Raw genomic sequence first — 24,407 nt, 5'->3', positions numbered from 1 at the left:
TATTCAAGGTTAGTGCACTATATACCTAAAACTCTTTAATTTCATGAATTGGAACTTGAATTTAGTAAGAAAATGTCATTTAAATGAACAAAATTCATGTGTATGTCCACCATAGAATTCGGCAGCCCTAATAGAGGAATGGTTTTGATTGTTTTAATGGACTTAAAGTGAGCTAGAAATGGTGTTTAAGGTATGAATATGCATGGATGTTGAACTAGTGTGCTAATTGAGGTTTATGGGTAAATTGAGTTGGACATTAGGGTTTTGAGAAGTGAAACTTTGACTTGGCTTTTGAAACTGTTAAAGAACACTCTAATGGTCAATTAGTGACCATTTGAGGTATGTTGACCATAAATTGGACTGAAAAATGGCTTGGCAAAGAGAATGACTATCTTTGTCTAAAGAATGAGAATGGGGCGAGAATCCAGTCCAGTTACACAGCCATAACTTTGGCTGTGTTGGTCCAATTTGTGTTTGGCTAATTGGACATGAAACTAGGCTTATAATGGCAAATTTTTGCTGAAGAAACCATGCCCAAAAGACCAAAGCAAGAGGACCAAAACTTGGCCCCAATCCGGATACCACATGGCGATTACGCAAAATAACCAAATGAATAGTAATTGTTCATTTGGCCATAACTCACTGTAGATTTGGTCAATTGACCTGAAACTTTTACAGCAACAATTTAAGACATATAAAAAAAACTTTCATGAAGAAACCTACCCCAAATTATGGCCAGAACCTAACCCAAATGGCGATGGCGATCCTTTGTTCATATTCTTTGTAGATATGGTCAGTGCAGATTGGCAATCCGGCCAGCTGTGGTTTTTGGACCATATCTAGAGCTACAAAACTCCAAATGGAGTGATTCAAAAAAGGAAATTCAACTAGACAAAATAAGGAACAACTTTCATGTTTGCCATTTCTTCAAATTTCCACTGTAACAGTGTGTAATGGAATAGTAAACTTAGGCTCAAAAACTGAAATTTTCTGCCCTCTTGGTTTTAAGTTAGAAATGGTAATGGTGACCAATTCTAACAAGTTTTAAATGTAAAATGTGGTATGTTGGGAGTGCCAAAGTCAATGTACATATTTTCTATCCAAAATTCAACATTTTTGTTGACCAATGAGGTGAATAGTGACACCAAAACTTGAAATGCACAAATTGAAGAATTTAAAAGTTTCAAATGCCCTAGTATACCTAACATGATTGGTTTGGATAGTTTGGCATGCCAATAGGGTTCAGTTAGCAGTACTGCACATGGCAATATGCCATTCTGTGATTTCATGGCTTTTAGCCATTCTGACCTTGCATTGAGACTTGGCCTTGTGCCTGAGATTATTCTGACTTGGTAGGCTGCATTTGCACACCGGGAGATGCATATGTGACCGATGGTGTGACGGCCTGAGGTACTAGATACCCAGTGCCAGTTTACCCGTTATCCAGTCCAGTCGTCTAGTGTAGGTTACTTGGGGCAACCAAATGAATAAAAGTGGACAAAGTAAATGATATACAAATACCAAACAAATAAAACATATACATTCACTACACATTTAATTTCTTGCTATTTTCTTTTATTATATTATTGCACCACTAAGCATTATTGCTTAGCGCGTTGCTTTTGCCACGCGTAGGTACTGGAGATCCCGATCGTGAGCCCAGTAGACCACAGACTGGGTGAGTCCATCCTGCAGTTCTGCACAGTGTCCTTGTCACCTCAACTTCTGCAGTGCATTGGTAGGACACTAGGTGTCATTTTGGCATTCTGTAATTAATTTTGATTTTCTTATATGTAATTAAACTTGTGTAATGTATATTGATGTTCATGTAAATTATGAAAATTGTATTTGTAAATGGAAAAGTAAATGTTTATTTGTGATATATATGTGATCATCACATGTGATGGATAGAGAATTGAAATTGAAATGTTGAGATTTTGGATATTGGAGTTTGAGATGATGGAATACAAATATTGGAAGTGTTTTTAACAGGTTCCGAAGAACTGTTTTCTCCATTTTTAGCCGGTACTCCACCGGATTTTCTTTAAAATCTTCGGAACCTCAAATAAATAATACTTTTGATAAATGGCTAAAATAAATTATATTTCATAAATTATATTCATAAGCATGGTATCAATTAATTAAGGTATATTAGAATGTGCCGGTACACCGTGTGGCATTACTTACTCGGGTATACTGTACACGGGTAAGGGGTGTCACAACACAAATAGAATATTATTCCTTACTAAACTTTGAGCAAAAGATCCATTGCAATATCAAAACAACTATAAATCTCATGTCGGAGACTGGATGACTTAGCCTTATAGTTGTTATTTTTAAATTTTTACCATGCTAAAATCTCTAGTCCCATAACAATTCCTAATGTAGTGTAATTTGTGCTAGGGTAACGGAGTCTTTAACTCTCACTACCTTGCAAACATGATCTTTTGATATTCTAATTATAGAGTTTTAAATCCCAAATTAGGATTTTCAAACTCAGTTCTAGTAATAAAACTCTATTCTGGTATATTTATACCAGAACGAAAGTCATTTATAACTATTCTTATCCTTATGTACTATTGGGTAGTACGTAGTTCTACACAATAAATCTCAAGTCAGTATTGTAATCTACAGCTTACAGCACAAACATCAAGAATATTGCAGAGTTACTACGATACATCCCAATAGATCAAACTTTCCTATGTCCTATTTCTTTCAAATCCACTAATATCTTAAACATATTTTGATTATGGTAGTTACTGACATCTATCAACAGTAGTACCTTTACTTCCATCTAGGGCAGATATATTGCTATAACTTACTTTTTGGTACTCTTGCCTTCCTAATTAGGCTTATTAATTAACTTTATAATTTATCGTAATCTAGGAGATGTCTCTCACTAGAAACCTTTCCAAAATTAATTCCAATCATGCTTATTATAGCAATTTTTATCCTAAAAGACTAATTACTAACACATTAAATAACAATAGAACATATAATTTTTACATTTGCATATAAATAAGTAGAGCCGGAATCAAATAGTACCTAATTATTCTTTTCACAAGTTAAAAACATACCGGCAACTACATCTGAAGTCTTTGCTTCTTCCCCTCGATGCATGGCATTTCCTCTTTCTAATGCATTCCTCTGCTCGGGTTGGTCCATTGTGCAAGGATTACCCAAAGTATTGTCTCTACTTCTGCCTCTGCCCCTACTGACTATTAATGAGCCTCTAAAATCAAAACTTTGGACCGATTCCTCTGGTGTATTATGTGGCATAAATCGACGTGCACTAGTACAATCTCGAGCGAAATGTCCAATTCCATCACAATTGAAGTAGGCTTCAGTGGCCCTATGGCAAATACCCCCATGAAATTTTCCACAAATGTCACAGAGACGGGTAGGGTAGGAACTTCTGGTTCTTTGACGAATGGTTCTTAATTGTTTCCTCCCTGAAGATCCGCCTCTGTCATACGTAGAAGCTCGGGGTCCCTCAAAATCTTTTCTCTTTCCCAACTTACTACTAGAACTTTGACCAATGGGTTTCTCACTTTTCTCTTTTTCATGCTGCTCTTGAGGGGGTTGGGTTTGTACTTGGGCCTGGGTGTGATTATCGACCATTTCTTTGAAAGAACATGGCCATCTGCTGCGCCGTTTGTGCAGTAATTTGTATAGGAGGGACTGGTGCAGTTGGACCTCCAACGCACTGTGAAATTGGGGCCTCTCCTTGTACGTTAGCTGTATCAGACTGCTCTACCATTTTATCCCCTTTATCCATATCTATTCATAGGATTTTTTTTTCCTGTACAACCAATACAAGGGGATTTCTCCCCATTAGTTCATATTTATGATGTAAATGTATTATATGTATCAAACATTCAAGCAGTTGTACTTATCGAAATATATTTCAAAATCACAATTCAAAATTTATTTTAAAACCTTTACACTGATACCACTAAAACATGTCACACCCTACTCCTCATAAGATGTAACATGCTCCCGTAGTACACCTAATAAATTACTGTACTTCTCCTACCGATAACCCATTAAATATACTACAAGGGATTTTGAAACAATTTTCTTACTTTTGTTAAGTGGTGAGCATTTCTAAATAGATATTGAAACATTTAATTAAAGTTGAAAATCAGTTAAAATTTTTGGATATTTAAAAATCTCTGTAATTTTTATGAAAATTTCAGTGGAGTGTCATCTGTATTTTGAGAAAACAGTTCTTCAAAACCTGAAAATAAAGACACTCCCAATATTTTTCTCAACAACTTCTTCAAATTTCACAAACAATCTCAACCAATTTCTCAAGTCTCAAAATTTAAACAATCCTCATTTCACAAATCAACACAAGCAATTTAATACACATTTTAAATTAAATCAAACATTGAAATATCTTATTAAGATAACAAAATGAATATTTACATTCATGGAAGTATTAAAATTTAATAATGCAAAACTTTATAACTATATAAAATCTCAAGATAATATTACAATAATTTGTATTTGATTACGATTGAAATATATATATATTACAAAAGAGTTGGTACAACTGCTCAAAGGAAATTTCATACACATCATTACAGAATTACATCAAAAGCTAATGTATAAGGGTATACCTATGATATACCCGAGGATAATCTCACCGTGTCTTTCAGTAACCTTGCTCAGCTGCTTTATATTTTCTTTCACCTACGACAGCATACAAAGCTATCACTGAGTGGTGAACTCAGTGGTGCACAAACTAATAATTTAAAACTTAATACAAATTATTCTTAACAATTCATAATGAATAAAAATTTAAATTTCTAAATTCTTCAAAATCTATAACATTCAAAGATCATTATTTTCATTCATGCAAATTATTCATTTGAATAACATTTTGATCAAATAGTAACTATTTATTTACATTTCTTTTAAATTCTGAAACAATACAAAAGTATTTTGAATCATTAACAATTTATTTATTTCAATCACAATTTATCAAATTATGCATAATTTAAAGGGCGTTGCCAACAATTCACACAGTTAATCCCATGACCCAAAATTCAAATAGATGCCGTGTTGTACACCACGATATTTCACATTCTCCCAATAACCGAGGCTAAAAGGGAGAAACAAAGATTAGCTAGTATATATGAGTACTCATTCAAATTCTTTCCCTACTGGCAAGCTAGAGAGGAATTAACTCGCCCCATCTAGTGGAGAAGATATCTCACTAGACAAGCTAATGAGAATTCACAACAAATTTTGCCATGTCAACTGTGGTTTCAAATCATATTCGAAACAATTTCTATTTACAAAGTGTTTATAAATCAATATATTTAATCATCATCAATTCATGCTCAAGGTTGGCAACACATCAAACTTAAAATTTACAATCCTCAAAACAATACAATAAATCTTTAAATGCATAAAAAAATTTATATTCAAATTACACAATTTCATTCAATAAGTTTAAATTCTCAACACAACAAAAATCATAAATCATACCATAAATTTATTTCAAATCAATTTGGAATTGAAAAATAACAAAAGAGTTAGTTGTGCACAAACCTTAAGCGAGTCGCCTCTTGGCCTTGACTCGATTCCTCGGGTTCCTTTCCGGTATTTTTTTCCATTGAAACACACAGTTTTATAGTGTTTCAGTATCATAACTTATTATAATCCAAAATAAATTCAAATTCACTTTTATCTAGCATATATATGCTAAACTTGGCATTCTTTAAATTTTGTGTTTCGGGGTTACTATTCACTATACTATTCAAGTTAATTTATTGATTTTCTAAGACTTAATAGGTATGGGAACTCCAACTTCACCCACATACCACATTTTGGTCACTAAATTTGTTGGTTTTGGTTGTTTATTCAAATTCTAAGTCTTTTAGGAAAATTTGATAATTTTCAGTTTTGGTGTCTAAGGTTGCACTGTTCCATTGGCCATTTTACTGTTAGAATTTGGAAAAACTTTCTTCATAGAAAATGTTCCCTATTGTCTTAAGTTTAGTCTCCTTTTTTAATCACTGTAATTAGAGTTTTGTAGCTCAAGTTATAGCCATTTGAACTATGGCTGCCGGATTGGACTCAACCCAGATTTTCTGGGCAAATTTTGGTTCTAGTAGTTTTAGGTCACCAAATTGGGGTGGCCAAATGACTTGGTTAATTGCATAATTTGGGTTTGTGTTCTTCATGAAAGTTTTAGGTCTATATCTCATCTGTCCACTGGTAAAATTCTAGGTTATTTAGACCTGCCTAGCTCAAGTTATGGCCAAATGAACAAATACTCATTTGGTAAGTTTGTACCGGGTAGACTGAGATTTTCCGGATTTGGTCAATTTATTCACTAGGTTTTGGTCACTTTTTGGGCATACTTCCTAAATGAAAATTGTGTCATTTAGTGTCTATTTTCATTCCCAATTGGTCTCATACCAATTGGACTTGTAAATATTCAGTTTTGGTCCCTCAAAAGGGACCTTGGTCCTGTTGCCAGCAGCATGACCACATTGAATCTGAATTTAACCTTAACTCCTACACTTCCAACACACTTCATGAAGGAACGGAAGCATGAAAAACACAAGTTTATACCATTGAATTCAAAAATTTTTACCTAGGGTCACATGCATCATGCAAGATTTATTTTTATTTATTTGATTTCATTGATAAACAACATATTAAAACTCTTTTAATATGTTTTTGGATCTGTATTGGCAATTTTAAATTTTAAAATTAATCAGATTAATTTTAGAACCCTAGATTAAATCAAGAACGATTACACTAACCTCTTGATGCACTACAGCGTGTCTACGCCTTTGAGATTCGTCTTTAGGACACCAGATGTTGTCCCTCTAGCTTGTCCACACCAAGAACACCTATGGCAGCCCTTGAACAGCTTCTAAAGCCTTTTTTATTAATTAGAAATTCAAGTTCTGCCTTTTAAGAGATTAGAGATATAAACAGGACACTAGAAACAATTTCTAGTGTTCTTAATTCAAGAGATTGATGGCTAATCTCTTTTAATTGATGAGAGATGAAGAAGAATAGATAAAAAGCCTCAAAGTGGCGTGACAAAGGAGAGGAGTGGCTATTGGTTTTTTTTTTTTTCATAACCACACTTAAAAAGCTAGGTTAACACATTAAACCCTTGCCACATGTCACCCTTTGATTAGCTATAGGTTTAAGTGACCCAATCACATTGTGCCAAGTGTCAAACCTATATTTAATCTTCATTTTAATCATCTTACATGATTAAAAAAAAAAACATTTGGCAAGCTTATGTGTAATCCCATGTGTCACCATCTCATGGTGCCACGTGTCACACTGTGAAATGATCAAAATGCCCCTGTGTCTTAATTTTGAGTTCTTAACCCAAAATAATTATTTTTCTTCTTCTAATTAATTTATATCAAATATATATTAATTAATTAATCTCTATTAATTAATTTCTCATTAAATAAATTCATATTTAAACACTTTAAATATAAATTTAATTTATACTACACATCTAATAATCTAGATTTGGTTTCAAGTCATGCTAGCGACTTTGCAATTTAATTGCAAACCAAACCTATTTAATTAATTAATTAAACTCTTTAATTAATTAATTAAATCACATTTAAATAGGTGATAAATTGTGTATGTGTGTGACTTAATAGGCTCATCACTAATTGGCAATGAGACATGATATCAACTCTTAATATCATCAGAACTCTTTCTTACCATAAATGATTTCTCTAAATCATTTTATGAACCTCATAGACCATGGTTAACACCTAGCATAGCATGCCATGGCCACCCAATTAGTAATAAGGTTTACCTTAAATGAACCTATAATTATATGTTACCATACACTGGAATCTCTCTGTTATAAAATCCCAACTCAAGCTGGAGTCATGGTTTATGTCAAACTCCATTTGCTATGAATATTATGTTCTCTTTTAATTCCAGTTCTTGATTAAAAGATTCTCTCATCAGAAACTCTTTTCTGAATAAATCTATCTGTCCTGGCCAAGAACTTGAAACATCAAGAACAATTAAATGAACATAGGATTTTATCTCTATTTACTTAGAGGAACAGATTCCATCTTGATCAATACCTACCTCCATATATAACTAGTAGGAGCCAACACATGCCCATATACCCATACATAGTACAAGTATGAAAGCAGTATCAAACTCAAACTACCTATATACAAGATAACTTTGCTATCTCAGGTCTAAAGATTATATGCACTGATATGATTTATGATAAAACATTGACAAGAGTAAACTCCATGTGCTTGTCATAAGTGTCACTTTAGTCTGCCTACTTATCATTTATAAGTGCCTATCATGTTTGTTATATGGCATGAGACTCACCATTCCATCTTATTTATATCTCATATAAATAACTTGGGAACAAACATGAATACAATCTTTATGGATAAGTCATGTCCTTATTATGAAGTATCCTCGATTGTGAACCTATTTATGATACTTTGTGCTAGAAATATTGTCACTCATATTCTTAACAACTTAAGAATAATATTTCTAACAAAATATCAATGGACCTTTTCTATTACACATAAAAATATTATGTAAACGGAAAAGTGGAAATGCCTTTTATTAATAAAAATATGTACAAGATACATATTAAATGATATGCTCTAAGGCATACTACTAACACTTCATTTGGTCACAAATGACCATTTCTCACTTCAAACTAGATCAAATACATCATTTACCAATTTCTCACATTTTTAGTTTCTAAACCCTAAGTGTCCAAACCCTAACCACACTAAATTGTAGCATTTAGCTAATTCAAAGTCTTTAACCATAATCACTCAACTAATTGAGGTTCATATACCCATTCAAATCAATCAAACCATGCAATAATCCCCCATACACATGCTAGCCGAAATTCAGCTTAGTCCCTCAACAATTTATTTCATTTCATTTTAAGTTTATATCTAAGTCAATCAAGCTATAAACACAACTAATAAACTAATTTTGCAACTTAAATCACTAACCTCAATCTTTGATGACCAATTCTTCAATTTTCGTCTTTTTTCTTTTTCTTTGCTCTTTCAATCCTCTTCTTAGGTGGAGGTAACAAGTTTTGATGAAGTGTTTATGGAAAATCTTAAGGTCAAGTGAAGGAAAGTGAGCTTGAGTACAAGCTTTAATGGAGGTTTATCAATGGAGATGTGAGGGAGAGTGAGGCGGCACTTAGGGAAAGAAGAAGACCTTTAATCTTTTTTTTTTCTTTTCTTTTCTTTTCTTTTTTTATGTCTTAGGAAGACCATAAATCAATTTAATTTAATTTATTAATTATAACATTTATGGCATCATGTATGATGTCATGCATGATGTCATCTTCCTACACCTTTTTTATTTTCTCTCTTTTTTTTATTTTTCTATTAGTTCTTTAATTTAATTTCTGACTCCGAACTTTTCTTTTCTCTGATTTTATTTGACAGTTAGGTCAAGAGTCAGCTCTCGGGGTCAATTAACCAAATTGCCCCTCGGCGGTTCAACCCGTTTTGCAAATAATTCAATATTTCTTCCGGCTCCCTGATCTAATTATTTGACTGGCTTAACAATTCTTTTTCTTGATTTTCTCTTTTCCACTATGTTCTTAATGGTCTTAAGGACCACGGCGTCACATTTTACGATTCGAAATTTGAGTTTAAATTGACTTCGCAGTCATTCCCGAGAAGGTCACCCATCGCTATAACTCTTGGCTCGTTTAACTTCTTATGTTCTGTTTTTCTTATTTATACTTAACTAATTGACAATTACTAATTATTTGTATTTATGGTTTATCTAGTTGTCTTAGATGTGATTCTAATCTCCATAAATATCCGGACCGACACCGGTCGCCGGAATAGTGAAATATACTAGGCTATGCAAATAGGGGTGTTACAGTTTCAGTTAGCAAAGACTGAGGGATGGGGAAGGAAACACTGAGTCAGGGCCAAGAGACATTTATCAAAGGTTTGTGCACAACGGTTATTTCTTTTGAATTTTTCAATTGAAATAAATTATGACTATTAATATATTATTGCTTTAAATTGTGAAACATTGTTTGAATGATTTTTGATGGATACTTATTGATTGAAAAGCATTGTAAATGGTTTGAAACCATAGCTATGATGTATATTGATTGAATTCCTCGCTAACTTGTCTAGTGGGACAAATTAACTTTGAATTCCCTCTCTGGCTGAAGTGTTGAGGTGTGTGCCTATTGAGGACGAATAGAATGAGTACTCGTATTATTGCTAGCTAGCTATGTTATTCCTCATTAGCCATCGGCTTTTGGGATGAATTGGACTTTGGAACATGATTAAGCTGTGTGTGATTTTATTGATATTTATTGTGATATTGTGAAATGGAGTTCAAATTCTTTATGACATTCACTGCCTTTGAATTTAACTATGGTTTTAAGTATCCACTATTTATATGACTTATGATTTATGATTTAAAGTTGTATTTTGTTAATATTGTGCACCACTGAGACATTAGCTTAGTGATAGCTTTTTATTGCTGTCGCAGGTAGACAGACTGACAGGGCAGCAGACTAGGCTACTAGTACTACATTGAGAGTTCATCGGGTATATTAAGTATACCATATTTTGTATTTTGTATTGTAATGTATGTTCATTGTATGTATATAGTGTTCTTGATTTTAAGCCGTTGTAAATTAAAATTGTACATTAAAGTTGTAAACTAAATTTGTAAATTATTTTGGTTTGTAAATATTGTGATATATTCTTTTGTCTCAGCTTTTGAAAACGCTGGAAAATTATTGTGGATTTGAGTTGACAATTGTTGAGAAACTTATTGTGTTGATTGAATATTGGAGTTTGAGGATTGAACAAAATATAGGAAGTACTTTTTTACAGGTTTTTGAAGAACTGTTTTATTCAAAATTCAGATGGCACTCTGCTAAAATTTTTACAGAAATTATTAATTCTTCAAATATATTATCTGGTTTCACTTCAGTTCAAAAAAAATTTTTTAACACCTGTAAATAGTGCTCACCACTATAAAAAGAAGTAAGAAAAGGTTTAAAATCCCTTGTAGTGTATTTAATGGGTTATCAGAAAACGAAGTTGGTAATTCATTAGGTATATAACGGGATCATGTTATGCCTTACGGAGGGGTAGGGTGTGACATGTTTTAGAGATATCAGAGCTAGTTTTTAAATTATGTTTTCACTTGTAATTTGAATATTCTTTCTTCATAGTACAACTCCTCAATGTCATTGTTTAATACATACAGTACATTACATTATAATTACGCACTAACGGGATGAAATCTCCTTGTGATATTTGTTTAGGAGGTCTAAGATCCTTGAATTAACTATGGAGGAGGGTGATCGTTTAGTCGATCAATCTATAGAGGTTGAGGTACAAGGGGATGCCCCAGCCCTACACAATGCCAGTTGATCAGCCGCACCAGCCCCCTCGGTTCTGCACTTTCCTGCTCAGTTTGCACAGTAGATGGCTGCAATGTTCCAACAGATGGCTGGTAACATGTCTACTCAAGTCCCACTATAGACACCAGTGGTACAATCACAGTCTTCTGCTAGGTAGTATGACAAATTAATAAAATATGGGGCTACTGAGTTCAAGGGGACAGTAGATCCTCTAGAGGCAGTACAGTGGTTAGAGAGAATGGATAGGGTGTTCAAGAAGCTACATTGCACAGAAGAGCTCAGATTTGAATATTCAATGTCTCTGCTACAGGGGGATGCATATGACTGGTGGAAAGCCATTCCCCATAGTCTGGTAGAACCTTCAGTGCTAACATGGAATGATTTTCTATGGGAGTTCAGACAAAAATATGTCCCTGATTCTTATGTGGACCAGAAGCTACAAAAGTTTCTAAGTCTGAAACAGGGGAGTAGATCAGTGGCTGAATATGAAAGGGAATTTTCCCACCTGAGTCATTATGCAGTAAGTCTACTTTCTACTAGTAGGGAGAGATGTAAGAGGTTTGAAACCGGCTTAAAGCCTAGTATCAGATTACAAGTGGTCGGATTCAAATATAACAACTTCTCTAAGCTTATTTCTCAAGCACTAGAATTAGAGAGAATTGAGTTAGAAGCGGCCCCAGAGAAAAAGAAATCAGAGAAGACAGAAAAAGAGGGAAAGTCAGTAGAACAGAGTTCTAGTGGTCCTACTGGAAAGAGGAAGAACCATGGGGGACACAGCAGAGGTGGTAAAAAGTCCGGTAGGGGAAGATATTCGGGACAGAAACCTCCTCTATCTGGTCAGCAGAGTACCAGAAGTTCCTACCCTCTCCGCCAATGTGAAATTTATGGAAGAAATCATGGTGGGGTGTGCTACAAGGCCATAGGAGCCTGTTATAACTGTGGAGGCACAGGGCACTTTGATAAAGACTGCACCAGTACTCGCAGAGTTGGACCACCTTCTACTACTGCTGAAGGGTCAGTTCAGAGCCCTGTCACCAGAGGTTCACAACCACCTAGCAGAGGTAAAGGTAGGGGTAGAGGTAGTCCAGCAGGCAGCCAAGGCACAGTGAATCAATCAGAGCAAGGCAGTGCTCCAGTCAGAGTCTACGCAATGAGACAGAGAGAAGAGGCCGAGACATCTGATATTGTGGCTGGTACCTTTTTAAATTTTAATCAAGATGTATTTGTGTTACTTGATCTGGGTTCTACCCATTCCTATGTGAGTACTAGCATTATTGATTGCATTGCTGTTCCATGTACAAAAATGGACTTTGAGGTTGTAACACCCCTATTTGCATAGCCTGGTATATTTCACTATTCCGGTGACCGGTGTCGGTTCGAACAATTAAGGGGATTAGAACCATACTTAAGATAACTAGATAAACCATAAACACAAATAATTAGTAATTGTCAATTAGTTAAGTATAAATAAGAAAAAAAAAACATAAGAAGTTAAACAAGCCGAGAGTCAAAGCGATGGGTGACTTTCTCGGGAATGACTGCGAAGTCAATTTAAACTCAAATTTTGAACCGTAAAATGTGACGCTGCAGTCCTTAGGACCATTACAAACACAGTGGAAAAGAGAAAATCATGAAAAAGAATTGTTAAGTCAGTCAAATAATTAGGTCAGGGAGCCGGAAGAAATATTGAATTATTTGCAAACCGGGTTGAATTGGCGAGAGGCAATTTGGCTAATTGACCCCGTGAGCTGACTCCTGACCTAACTGTCAAATAAAATAAGAGACAAGAAAATTTTGGAGTCGGGAATTAAATTAAAGAAATAATAGAAAAAAAAAAGAGAAAATGAAAAAGGTGTAGGGAGATGACATCATGCATGACATCATGCATGATGCCATAAAGATTATAATTAATAAATTTAATTAAATTGATTTTTTGGGTCTTCCATAAGACAAAAGACATAAAGAAAAAAAAAATCCAAAGTCTTCTTTTTTCCCTAGTTTCCATCTCCCATTTCTCTCTCCCTCTCCATTGTTAAACCTCTATTGAAGCTTGTACTCAAGCTCAAATTCCCTCACTTAACCTTAAGATTTTCCATAAACACTTCATCAAAACTTGTTACCTCAACCTAAGAAGAGGATTGAAAGAGCAAAGAAAAAGAAAAAGGAAGAGAATTGAAGAATTGGACATCAAAGATTGAGGTTAGTGATTTAAGTTGCAAAATTAGTTTATTAGTTGTGTTTATAGCTTGATTAACTTAGAAATAAACTTAAAATGAAATGAAATAAATTGTTGAGGGACCAAGCTAAATTTCGGCCAGCATGTGTATGAGGGGTTTATTGCATGAGTTTGATAGATTTAAAAGTGTATGTGATCTTGTTTGAGATGAAGAAGCATGTATATAGGCTTTGAATCAATCAAATGCAAAGAATTGGTAAACTAGGGTTTGGACACTTAGGGTTTAGAGACAAAAATACAAGAAATGGGTAAACAATATGATTACCTAGTTTGAAGTGGGAAATGGTCAATGCTGACCAAATGAAGTGTGTTGCAGGTGTTGGAGTTGAGATCAAATTCGGATTGAGTGTGGTCATGCTGCTGGCAGCATGACCAAGGTCCCTTTGAGGGACGAAAAATGAAAATTTACAAGTCCAATTGGCATGAGACCAATTAGGAGTGAAAATAGACACTAAATGACACAATTTTCATTTAGGAAGCATGCCCAAAAAGTGACAAAACCTAGTGAATAAATTGACCAAATCCGAAAATTCTCAGTCTGCCCTGTACAAACTGACTAAATGAATAGTGTTTGTTCATTTGGCCATAACTTGAGCTAGGCAGGTCTAAATGACCTAAAATTTTACCAGTGGACAGATGAGATATAGACCTAAAACTTTCATGAAGAACATAAACCAAAATTATGCCATTAACCAAGTCATTTGGCCACCCGAAGTTGGTGACCTAAAACTGCTAGAACCAAAATTTGCCCAGAAAATCTGGGTTAAGTCCAATCCGGCAGCCATAGTTCAAATGGCTATAACTTGAGCTACAAAACTCCAATTGGAGTGATTCAAAAAGCAGAATAAACTTAAGACAATATGGAACATTTTCTATGAAGGAAGTTTTGCCAAATTCTAACAGTAAAATGACCAATAGAATAGTGCAACTTAAGACACCAAAACTGAAAATTTGCAATTTTGCCTAAAAGACTTAGAATTTGAACAAACAACCAAAACAAACAAATGCAGTGACCAAAATGTGGTATGTGGGTAAAGTTGGAATTCCCATACCTATTAAGCCTTAGAAAGTCAACAAATTGACTTGAATAGTGTAGTGAATAGCAACCCCGAAACACAAAATTTAAAGAACATCAAGTTTAGCATATATAAGCTAGATAAAAGTGAATTTGAATTTATTTTGGATTTATAATAAGTTATGATACTGAAAAACTGTGAAACTACGTGTTTTAGTGGAAAAGAACACCAAGAAAGAACCCGAGGAATCGAGTCAAGGCCAAGAGGCGATTCGCTTAAGGTTTGTGCACAACTAACTATTTTGTTACTTTTCATTTCTAAATTGATTTCAACAAGTTATTTTATGATTTATAATTTTGTTGTATTAAGGATTTTAATTTTTTGAATGAATTTATATAAATTAAATGTAAATTTTCTTATGCATTTAAGGATTTATTACATGGTTTTGAGAATCATAAATTTTAAGTTTGATGTGTTGCCAACCTTGAGCATGAATCTATGTTGATTAAATATGTTGATTTGTAAACACTTTGTAAATAAAAATTGTTTTAAATATGATTTGAAACCACAGTTGACATGGCGAAATTTTTTGTGAATTCTCATTAGCTTGTCTAGTGAGATATCTCCTCCACTAGATGAGGCAAGTTACTTTCTCTCTGGCTTGCCAGTTGGGGAAGAATTTGAATGAGTACTCATATATACTAGCTAGTCTTTATTTCTCCCTTTTAGCCTCGGTTATTGGGAGAATATGAAATGTCGTGGTGTACAACACGACATCTATTTGCATTTTGGGTCATGGGATCAACTGTGTAAATTGTTGGCAACGCTCTTTAAATTATGCATAATTTGATAAATTGTGATTGAAGTAAATAATTTGTTAGTGATTCAGAATATTTTTTGTATTGTTTCAGAATTTAAAAGAAATGTAAATGAATAGTTATTAATTGATCCAAATGTTATTCAAATGAATAATTTGCATGAATGAAAATAATGATTTTTGTATGTCATGGATTTTGAAGAATTTAGAAATTTTAAATTTTCATTCATTATGAATTGTTAAGAATAATTTGTATTGAGTTTTAAATTATTAGTTTGTGCACCACTGAGTTCACCACTCATCGATAGCTTTGTATACTGTCGCAGGTGAAAGAAAATATAGAGCAGCTGAGCGCGGTTACGGAAAGACACAGTGAGATTATCCTTAGGTATATCATAGGTATACCCTTGTACCTTAGCTTTTGATGTAATTCTGTAATGATATGTATAAAATTTCCTTTGAGCAGTTGTACCAACTCTTTTGTAATATATTTTTAGATTGTAATGAAATACAAATTATTGTAATATTATATTGAGATTTTATGTATTTATAAAGTTTGCACTACTAAATTTTTAATACTCCCATGAATGTAAATATTAATTTTGTTATCTTAATGAGATATTTCAATGTTTGATTTAATTTAAACTGTGTATTAAATTGCTTGTGTTGATTTGTTAAATGAGGATTGTTTGAATCTTGAGACTTGAGAAATTGGTTGAGATTGATTGTGAAATTTGAAGAAGTTGTTGAGAAAAATATTGGGAGTGTCTTTATTTTCAGGTTTTGAAGAACTATTTTCTCAAAATACAGACGGCACTCTGCCGAAATTTTTTTAAAAATTACGGAGATTTTTAAATATCCAAAAATTTTAACTGATTTTCAACTTTAATTAAATGTTTTAATATCTATTTAGAAACGCTCACCGCTTAACAAAAGTAAGAAAATTATTTCAAAATCCCTTGTAGTATATTTAATAGGTTATTGGTAGGCGAAGTATGGTAATTCATTAGGTGTACTACAAGAGCATGTTACATCTTACGAGGAGTAGGGTGTGACAGAGGTGCTAGTAACAAGTTCGCTAGGACAAAAGGTTAGGGTTAATAGAATGTATAAGGATTGTCCTTTGGTGATCCAAGGACACACTTTTCTGTCTGATCTCATTGAAATGCCCTTCAGAGATTATGATATCATCTTAAGCATGGATTGGTTAGCCAGGCATCACGCCATGATTGATCAGATCAAGATGTCACTTTTGGTCTCCTCAAGATGATGTGGTAATACATGGGAGAGGCAGCTATTGCCATCAAACGTCATTTCATGCACTAGCCAAAAAATGATCGAGAAGGGTGTGAAGCATACTTGGCACATGTGGTAGACACCCAGGTGGGGAGTCCAGCATTGAGGGACATCCCTACAGTATATGATTTTCCATATGTGTTTCCTGATGAATTGTTAGGATTACCTCCAGAAAGAGAGGTGCAGTTTGAAATTAATGTTATGGCTAGTGTGGATCCAATCTCCATAACACCATACAGAATTGCACCAGCAGAGTTGAAGTAGTTGAAGGTACAGTTGCAAGAACTACGTGAAAAGGGCTTCATCTGCCCTAGTGTGTCACCTTGGGGAGCACCAGTATTGTTTGTTAAGAAGAAAGATGGCACTATCCGCTTATGTATTTACTACCGGCAATTGAATAAGGTGACAATAAAGAATAGATATCCATTGCCTCGCATTGATGATCTGTTTGATCAGTTGAAGGGTGCAACTGTGTTCTCCAAAATTGATTTGTGATCTGGTTATTATCAGTTGAAAGTACAAGAGCAGAGTATTCCAAAAACTGCATTCAAAACTCAATATGGCCACTATGAGTTTCTAATAATGCCATTCGAGTTAACTAATGCTCCAGCTGCTTTTATGGATCTGATGAACACTATCTTCAGACCATATCTCGACCAGTTTGTGGTGGTGTTTATTAATGACATTTTGATATATTCGAGGAATGCAGAGGAGCATGACAAAGGATTGTACTGCAGACTTTAAGGGAGAAACAGCTATACGCCAAATTATCGAAATGTGAATTTTGGATAAAAAAAATCTCCTACTTGGGACATGTTGTGTCAGCTGAAGGGATCAAGGTAGATTCCAGCAAGGTAGAAGTTATCCTTAATTGGAAGCCGTTCAGGAATGTCACAGAAATTCACAGTTTTCTGGGTTTAGCTGGATATTACCGCCAGTTTGTGAAAGGGTTTTTATGTTAGCTTCTCCACTGACCAAGCTGCTTCAGAAAGATATAAAATTTCAGTGGACTAATAAATGCCAGCAGAGTTTTGATGAGCTAAAGAGGTGTTTGACTGAAACTCCAATCCTTACTTTACCTACACCGGGTAAAGAATACATAGTTTATAGTGATGCTTCTCACAATGGGTTAGGCTGTGTATTGATGCAAGATCGGAATGTCATTGCTTATGCATCACGCCAGCTGAAACCACATGAGAGGAACTACCCAACACATGACTTGGAGCTAGCAACTATTATTTTTGCTCTGAAGATCTAAAGACACTACTTGTATGGGGAGAAATGCTACATTTACACAGATCACAAGAGCTTGAAGTACTTGGGCACCCAGAAGGAATTGAATTTGAGGCAGAGGAGATGGTTAAAATTGATTAAAGACTATGATTGCTTAATAGACTATCAGCTAGGGAAAGCAAATGTGGTGGCTGACGCCTTAAGTCGCAAAACTATAGCAAGTTTCAGAGTTTCTCCTTTTTCCATGGTACATGAGTTGAAAGCACAGCATGCCAGTTTGGAGATTGATGATGAGGGACAGACAGTAGTTGCATGGCATGTATAGCCAGTGTTGATTGATCATATCAGAATGGCTGCTCAGAGTGATGATAAATATCACAAGCTACTGAAAGAAGTCCAGCAGGGCAAGAAACCTGAATTCTCTGTGAGAGATGATGGTTTACTACTACATTAGGGTAGAATGTGCATTCCTAATAATGCTGACTTGAGACAGATCATTATGAAGGAAGCACATGAGTCTCCTTTTGCTATGTACCCTGGTGGAACTAAAATGTACAGAGGGCTGAAAGAACATTACTGGTGGATGGGTATGAAGAGAGATATAGCTGAATTTGTTTTCAAATGCCTAACTTGTTAGCAAGTGAAGGCAAAACATCAAGTACCAGCAGGTTTGTTACATCCATTGCCAGTACCAGAGTGAAAATGGGAACGAATGACTATGGATTTTGTGATGGGACTTCCAAGGACACAGAATAGTCATGATGCAGTATGGGTTATAGTTGTTAGATTAACCAAGTCTGCTCACTTTTTGCCAGTCCGGATGGACTATAGTTTGGAGAGATTGGCCAGATTGTAAATAAATGAGATTGTAAAATTGCATGGAGTGCCAGTATCAATTGTATCTGACAGAGATCCTAGGTTCACTTCTAGATTCTGGGTAGTCTTCAGAGAGCCCTACGAACTAGATTGAACTTCAGCACAGCATTCCACCCACAGACAGATGGCCAGTCTGAGAGGATAATTCAGATATTGGAGGATATGCTATGGGCTTTGTGATTGAGTTTGAAGGTAGTTGGGATACACACTTACCTTTGATTGAGTTTGCTTATAACAATAACTACCAATCAAGCATTGGGATGTCTCCATATGAAGCTTTGAATGGCAGGAAGTGCAGAACTCCCCTATATTGGGATGAAGTAGGTGAAAGAAAGATGATTAGGCCAGAAATTATTCAACAGACAGAGGAAAAGATCAGATTGATCAGAGATCAACTCAAGGCTGCATCAGACCGTCAGAAGTCCTATGTTGATCTGAAGAGAAGAGTTATTGAATATGCAGTGGGTAATAAGGTATTCCTTAAAGTTTCTCCTTGGAAGAGGATTATGAGATTTGGCAGAAAGGGAAAACTGAGTCCTCGCTTTATCAGACCATATGAGGTTCTAGAAAGAGTGGGTCCTTTGGCATATCGGTTAGCACTACCTCCAGAGCTAGAAAGGATACACAGTGTCTTCCATGCGTCCATGTTAAGGAGGTATAGATCCGACCCATCTCATGTATTATCAGTTGAAGAGATTGAGGTAAATCCAGACCTCTCATATGAGGAAGAACCCATAGAAATTCTGGCATATGAGGTGAAGCAGTTGAGGAACAAACAGATACACCTGGTTAAAGTGCTGTGGAACCATCATTCAGGCCAGGAAGCTACTTGGGAACGTGAAGAGGATATGAGGAGACAACACCCATAGCTATTCAAAAACTGATGCCAGGTAAAATTTTGTGGAACCATCATTCAGGCCAGGAAGCTACTTGGGAACGTGAAGAGGATATGAGGAGACAACACCCATAGCTATTCAAGAACTGATGCCAGGTAAAATTTCGAGACGAAATTTATTTTAAGGAGGGGAGAATTGTAACACCCCTATGTTCGGTAGTGCATTCTACTGTTCCGGTGACAGTGTCTGTCCAGACAGTTAGGATGCCTAGAACTACACTTAAATATTGGTGAGAAGATATAAAATAATGAAATACAAGAAAAGAAAATACAAGAAAAATAAAGAAAAAATAATAGCAATGAAATGTAACCAAGTTAAACGAGCCGAGAACCATAGCGATGGGTGACCGCACTTGAAGTTCTTTGTAACATCCCCAATGTACGTGTGTTCTCAGACATTCTATTGCTCCAAAGAGTCAAATAATGATCCAAGAAAGTTAGGATGTCTGGAACTACACTTCGATGATAGTGAACAGACATATAATGATGAAATAAATAAAAAGAAAATACAAGAAAAATTAAAGAAAAATGAAAGAGAGAAAATGAAACTAAGTTAAACGAGCCAAGATCATGATGATGGGTAATCGTGACGGAAGGCCGTTGCCCACCCAGATCACAGGAACCCTCAGAATTTAATTTCGGGACGTAAGTAAAGGTATATTGAAATATAATTGACAATAGAATTATTAAAGAAAAATTAATAATTAGTACAAAGAAAAATGAAAAATCGAGAAACAGACAAAAATCGGTATTACCGAAAAATCGGGAATATAACCTGAAGTGGGGTATTTTGGTCATTTGACACATAGTGTTGCCTTTTGACCTCAATCTCCATTAAAAATAAATGATATTACACTTAGAAAATGTCAAAGATAAATTAGAAAGTTAGTATAAACGAAAAATAAAAATTAAAGAAATCGGCGGTACAGGGAGTAAATCGGTGTTACCAAAAAAGTCCGAACATGACCCGAAGAGGGGCATTTTAGTCAATTGACACCTAGAGTTGATCTTTGACCTAAATATCTATGAAAAATAAGTAGTATTAAAATTTGAAAATGTCCTGAAAATAAGAAGTTTTATACATAATGTAATTAAAAGAAATTATGGGGACATGATTAAAATAACCATAAGTTTAATTATTCTAATATTAACCTAAAGTGAGTGGTAAATATTATATTCATTAATCTACATTAGTGGAGGGTATAAATACTTAAGTGGACAGAATTCATAACCCAAAAGCCTTCCATTTCTTTATCCAAACACCCATGGCCGAATTCAAGTTCTCCAAGCTTCATCCATGGATGCCCATATACAAGCCTTCATGCACCATTAATCAAGCCATCATTTCTTCAAGAGTCCTTCATTAAACTTGTTCTACACATCATGGGCAGCATGTAGGAAGCAAGAAAGAGGAGTTTGGAGAAGTTTAATCAAGCCCAAGATGAGGTTAGTGCTTAATCTCCCCATTTTCTTTCATTAGATCTTGTTTTGAGCTTTGGGTGAGTTGATTTGTGAAGAAATTGAGTAAATTAATGTATATTTGGTGAGCCCTTCATTTTGGCAGCCAAGACATTCATGGGATTTTGATGTTTTTAAATGATGTAGATGAGTTTAAAGATGATGTTTGATATGGGTATATATATGGGAAGTGATAGGACTTGAATTGATTGAAATTGAGAAATTTAAATTATGGTTTGAAACAATTATTGGAGATTTGTGATGTTGCTTCATTTTGGGCAGCCATGAACCCTTGTTGAGCTTGAGTTATTTTTACTTCTAATGAATGAAAATGAAGGTTGAATTGTCCAAATGAAAGTTGTAGTAAGTTTGTGCACAAGTATGTACATGTAGTGTTTAGATTAAAGGTGTGAAATGGAACCTTGAAGCCTTGAGCAAACTGCCATGTTTGGCAGCCCCTCATAGCATGAAATTGTGTGTGAATATATGGTTATTAATGATATATGTGAATGTCAATTTGTGGGCAGCAGGTGTAAGTGATGTTGAAGTATATGTGTAATATTAACATTGAAGTATGTGGAATTTGGGTGCATGTAAATATTGAAGTTTAATGGTGTATTGTGTGCCTTGTGCACTTGAGTATTCTGAAAAGAATTTTTGCTGGGATTGTATAAAATATATGTATGGAAGTGTTGTTGATTGAATATTGTAGTAATGAGGAGGAGAAGGAACATTAAATTGGGAGTGTATGAGCTTTGTGCAGGTTGTGTATTGAAGGCAGCACCTAAATGAGGCCATAAGTGCCAAACTATGAACCCAATTTGTATGAGGCAAATATGGGGTGAAACTAGACACCAAATAGGCCAACTTTCATCTAGAAAGGTTGCCAAAATTCTGCCTAGAAACTGACCTTAAAAAGTGACCAATTCCGGATTAGTGCATTTAAGGCCTAAAAACTGACCATTTGGGCAGCAGTTAGTATTTCGGCCATAACCAACCCAAAACAGGTCCAATTGACCTGAACTTTTGACCATGAATAGCTAAGACCTATATCTACAAGTCTCATGAAGACACCCAAGCCCAGAAATGACCATAAGCAAGTCAAAAAGCTTTCACAAGTTCGGGTCCAAAAATTGGCCGAACCTAAAATGACCTAAAGTGACCAATTTTGATACATTTTGACCAGCAATAGTAAAATGACCATAACTTGGTCTAAATAACTCAGAATGACCTGAAATTTTGCCCCGCGTTCCATAAGACATAGACCTACAAGTTTGTAGTTTGGACCGAAACCCAAAAACCTAGGGAACTAGGTCGTCCAGCTAGGTCAAAATAGTACAATGAAATCCGGTAAATTGCAATAAAATGCAATACACTTGGAAATGAAATTGGTAACATATACCAATACTAAAGGGCTATAAAATGTGACACATTGGTAACATTAGAATTGACTCACGTAGAGTGCATCAAGGGTCAACATTATAGATTGACTAATGAAATGAATTGAAGGGAATAGTACCAAGAGAAATAGGACTTTAAGCTAGACAAATCTAGCACACAAAAATTGAGAAATTGACCAAATTTTGCACTAAAGGTGCAATCTGTCCAGCTTTAGTAAATTGACCATATCTTGGTCTATACAACTCGGAATGACCTGAAATTTTGCCCCGCGTGCAATAAGACATAGAGCTACAATTTTGCTTCTTTGACCAAAAGCTAAAAACCAAGGGAAATAGGACTTTATGCCAGATCAATCTAGCTCACTAAAATTGAAAATTGGTAATTACATAAAATGATGCTTGAAGTGATTTGGCAATGAATGCCAACTTGTAAAAATGGTAAATTGCACTATATTGGTAGCATATTGAAATGCAAATTATGACATATTGATACTAGAATCAACTTATCCATGATGTATAAAAAGGTTAATATTTTCATTGACCAGTGAATTGTGTAATAACCAGTAAACCCTGAAAATAAAGAAATAAATATTTAATCTTGTAATATGCCCTAATTTGCCTAGTTGACTAGTTTGGATAGGTTGGCATGCCAATAGGATTCGATAGTGCTCAGAAATGACTTTACGTCATACTGTGTTTTATGGCTTATTATGCCATACTATGATTTTAATAGCCTATGGCTATACAGTTTGTGTTATTATACTCAGCTTAATGCCTGATTGATTATATGGCTTTTTAGCCACACTGTTTGCACACCAGGAGATACTTTGTGACCGATGGTGTGACGGCCTGAGGTACTAGGTACCCAGTGCTAGTATATCCATTTATCCAGTCTGGTCAGTGTATAAGCTATATGGGCAGTCATTTAAAATATTATTCAATTCAGGAAGCTAAGTTAAGTTAAGTATAATCAAAATTTCAGTACAATTAAATTATGTATTGAATGAATGAGTAAAAGAAATTAGCAAAAGCAACATAACAAAAATATAAATTGCAGAATTGTAGAGACTTGAAATACAATACAATTAGAATAATTTGTATACTGGTAGTATTACTGAAAAGTTATAAACTAAGCACTTCCAAAGAGGAACAAACTAGTATATGAGATCGTTGATACTAGAAATACCATACCAAATTAAATTGATTCTCAAGTATCCGAATTATGATTTATTTCTTTCTTTATTTGTATATATTATTTCTTGTTATACAATTGCACCACTAAGCAGAAATACTTAGCGCGATGGAATTGCTTCCTCGCGCAGGTACTGAAGGTAAAACCAGTGGTATCACAACCGAGATTTTGGAGTCCGGATCTGCGTAGTGTCGTAAGAGTTGAAGGTTGTCACCTCCTTAGCAATGCATATAGATAGGGCTCATTTTAAGCATGTTTTATAATATGCACATTATAATTACTGCTATTATTGTAATGTGAATTTGTAACTGTAATTTTATTTGTATATTCTGTACTTGATAAATTTATGCACTTAGTTGGCAAATTATGCAAAATAATAAAATGTAAGAATTTTGATATGAGTTAAGTATCTGATCATGATGATTCTGATTGAGATTGAGTATGGAAAATTTTGAAACTGATTCTGAGTTGTGAATTTGAGTATATATTGAAATTGTTTTTGGCAGTTCAAGAACTCATAGTCCAAATTATCACTAGCACTCTGTTGGATTATCATTGAAATTTTT

This window comes from Hevea brasiliensis, chromosome 7 (assembly GCF_030052815.1).
Source record: "Hevea brasiliensis isolate MT/VB/25A 57/8 chromosome 7, ASM3005281v1, whole genome shotgun sequence".
Taxonomy (NCBI): domain Eukaryota; kingdom Viridiplantae; phylum Streptophyta; class Magnoliopsida; order Malpighiales; family Euphorbiaceae; genus Hevea; species Hevea brasiliensis.
Note: the sequence above shows the minus strand (reverse complement) of the source record.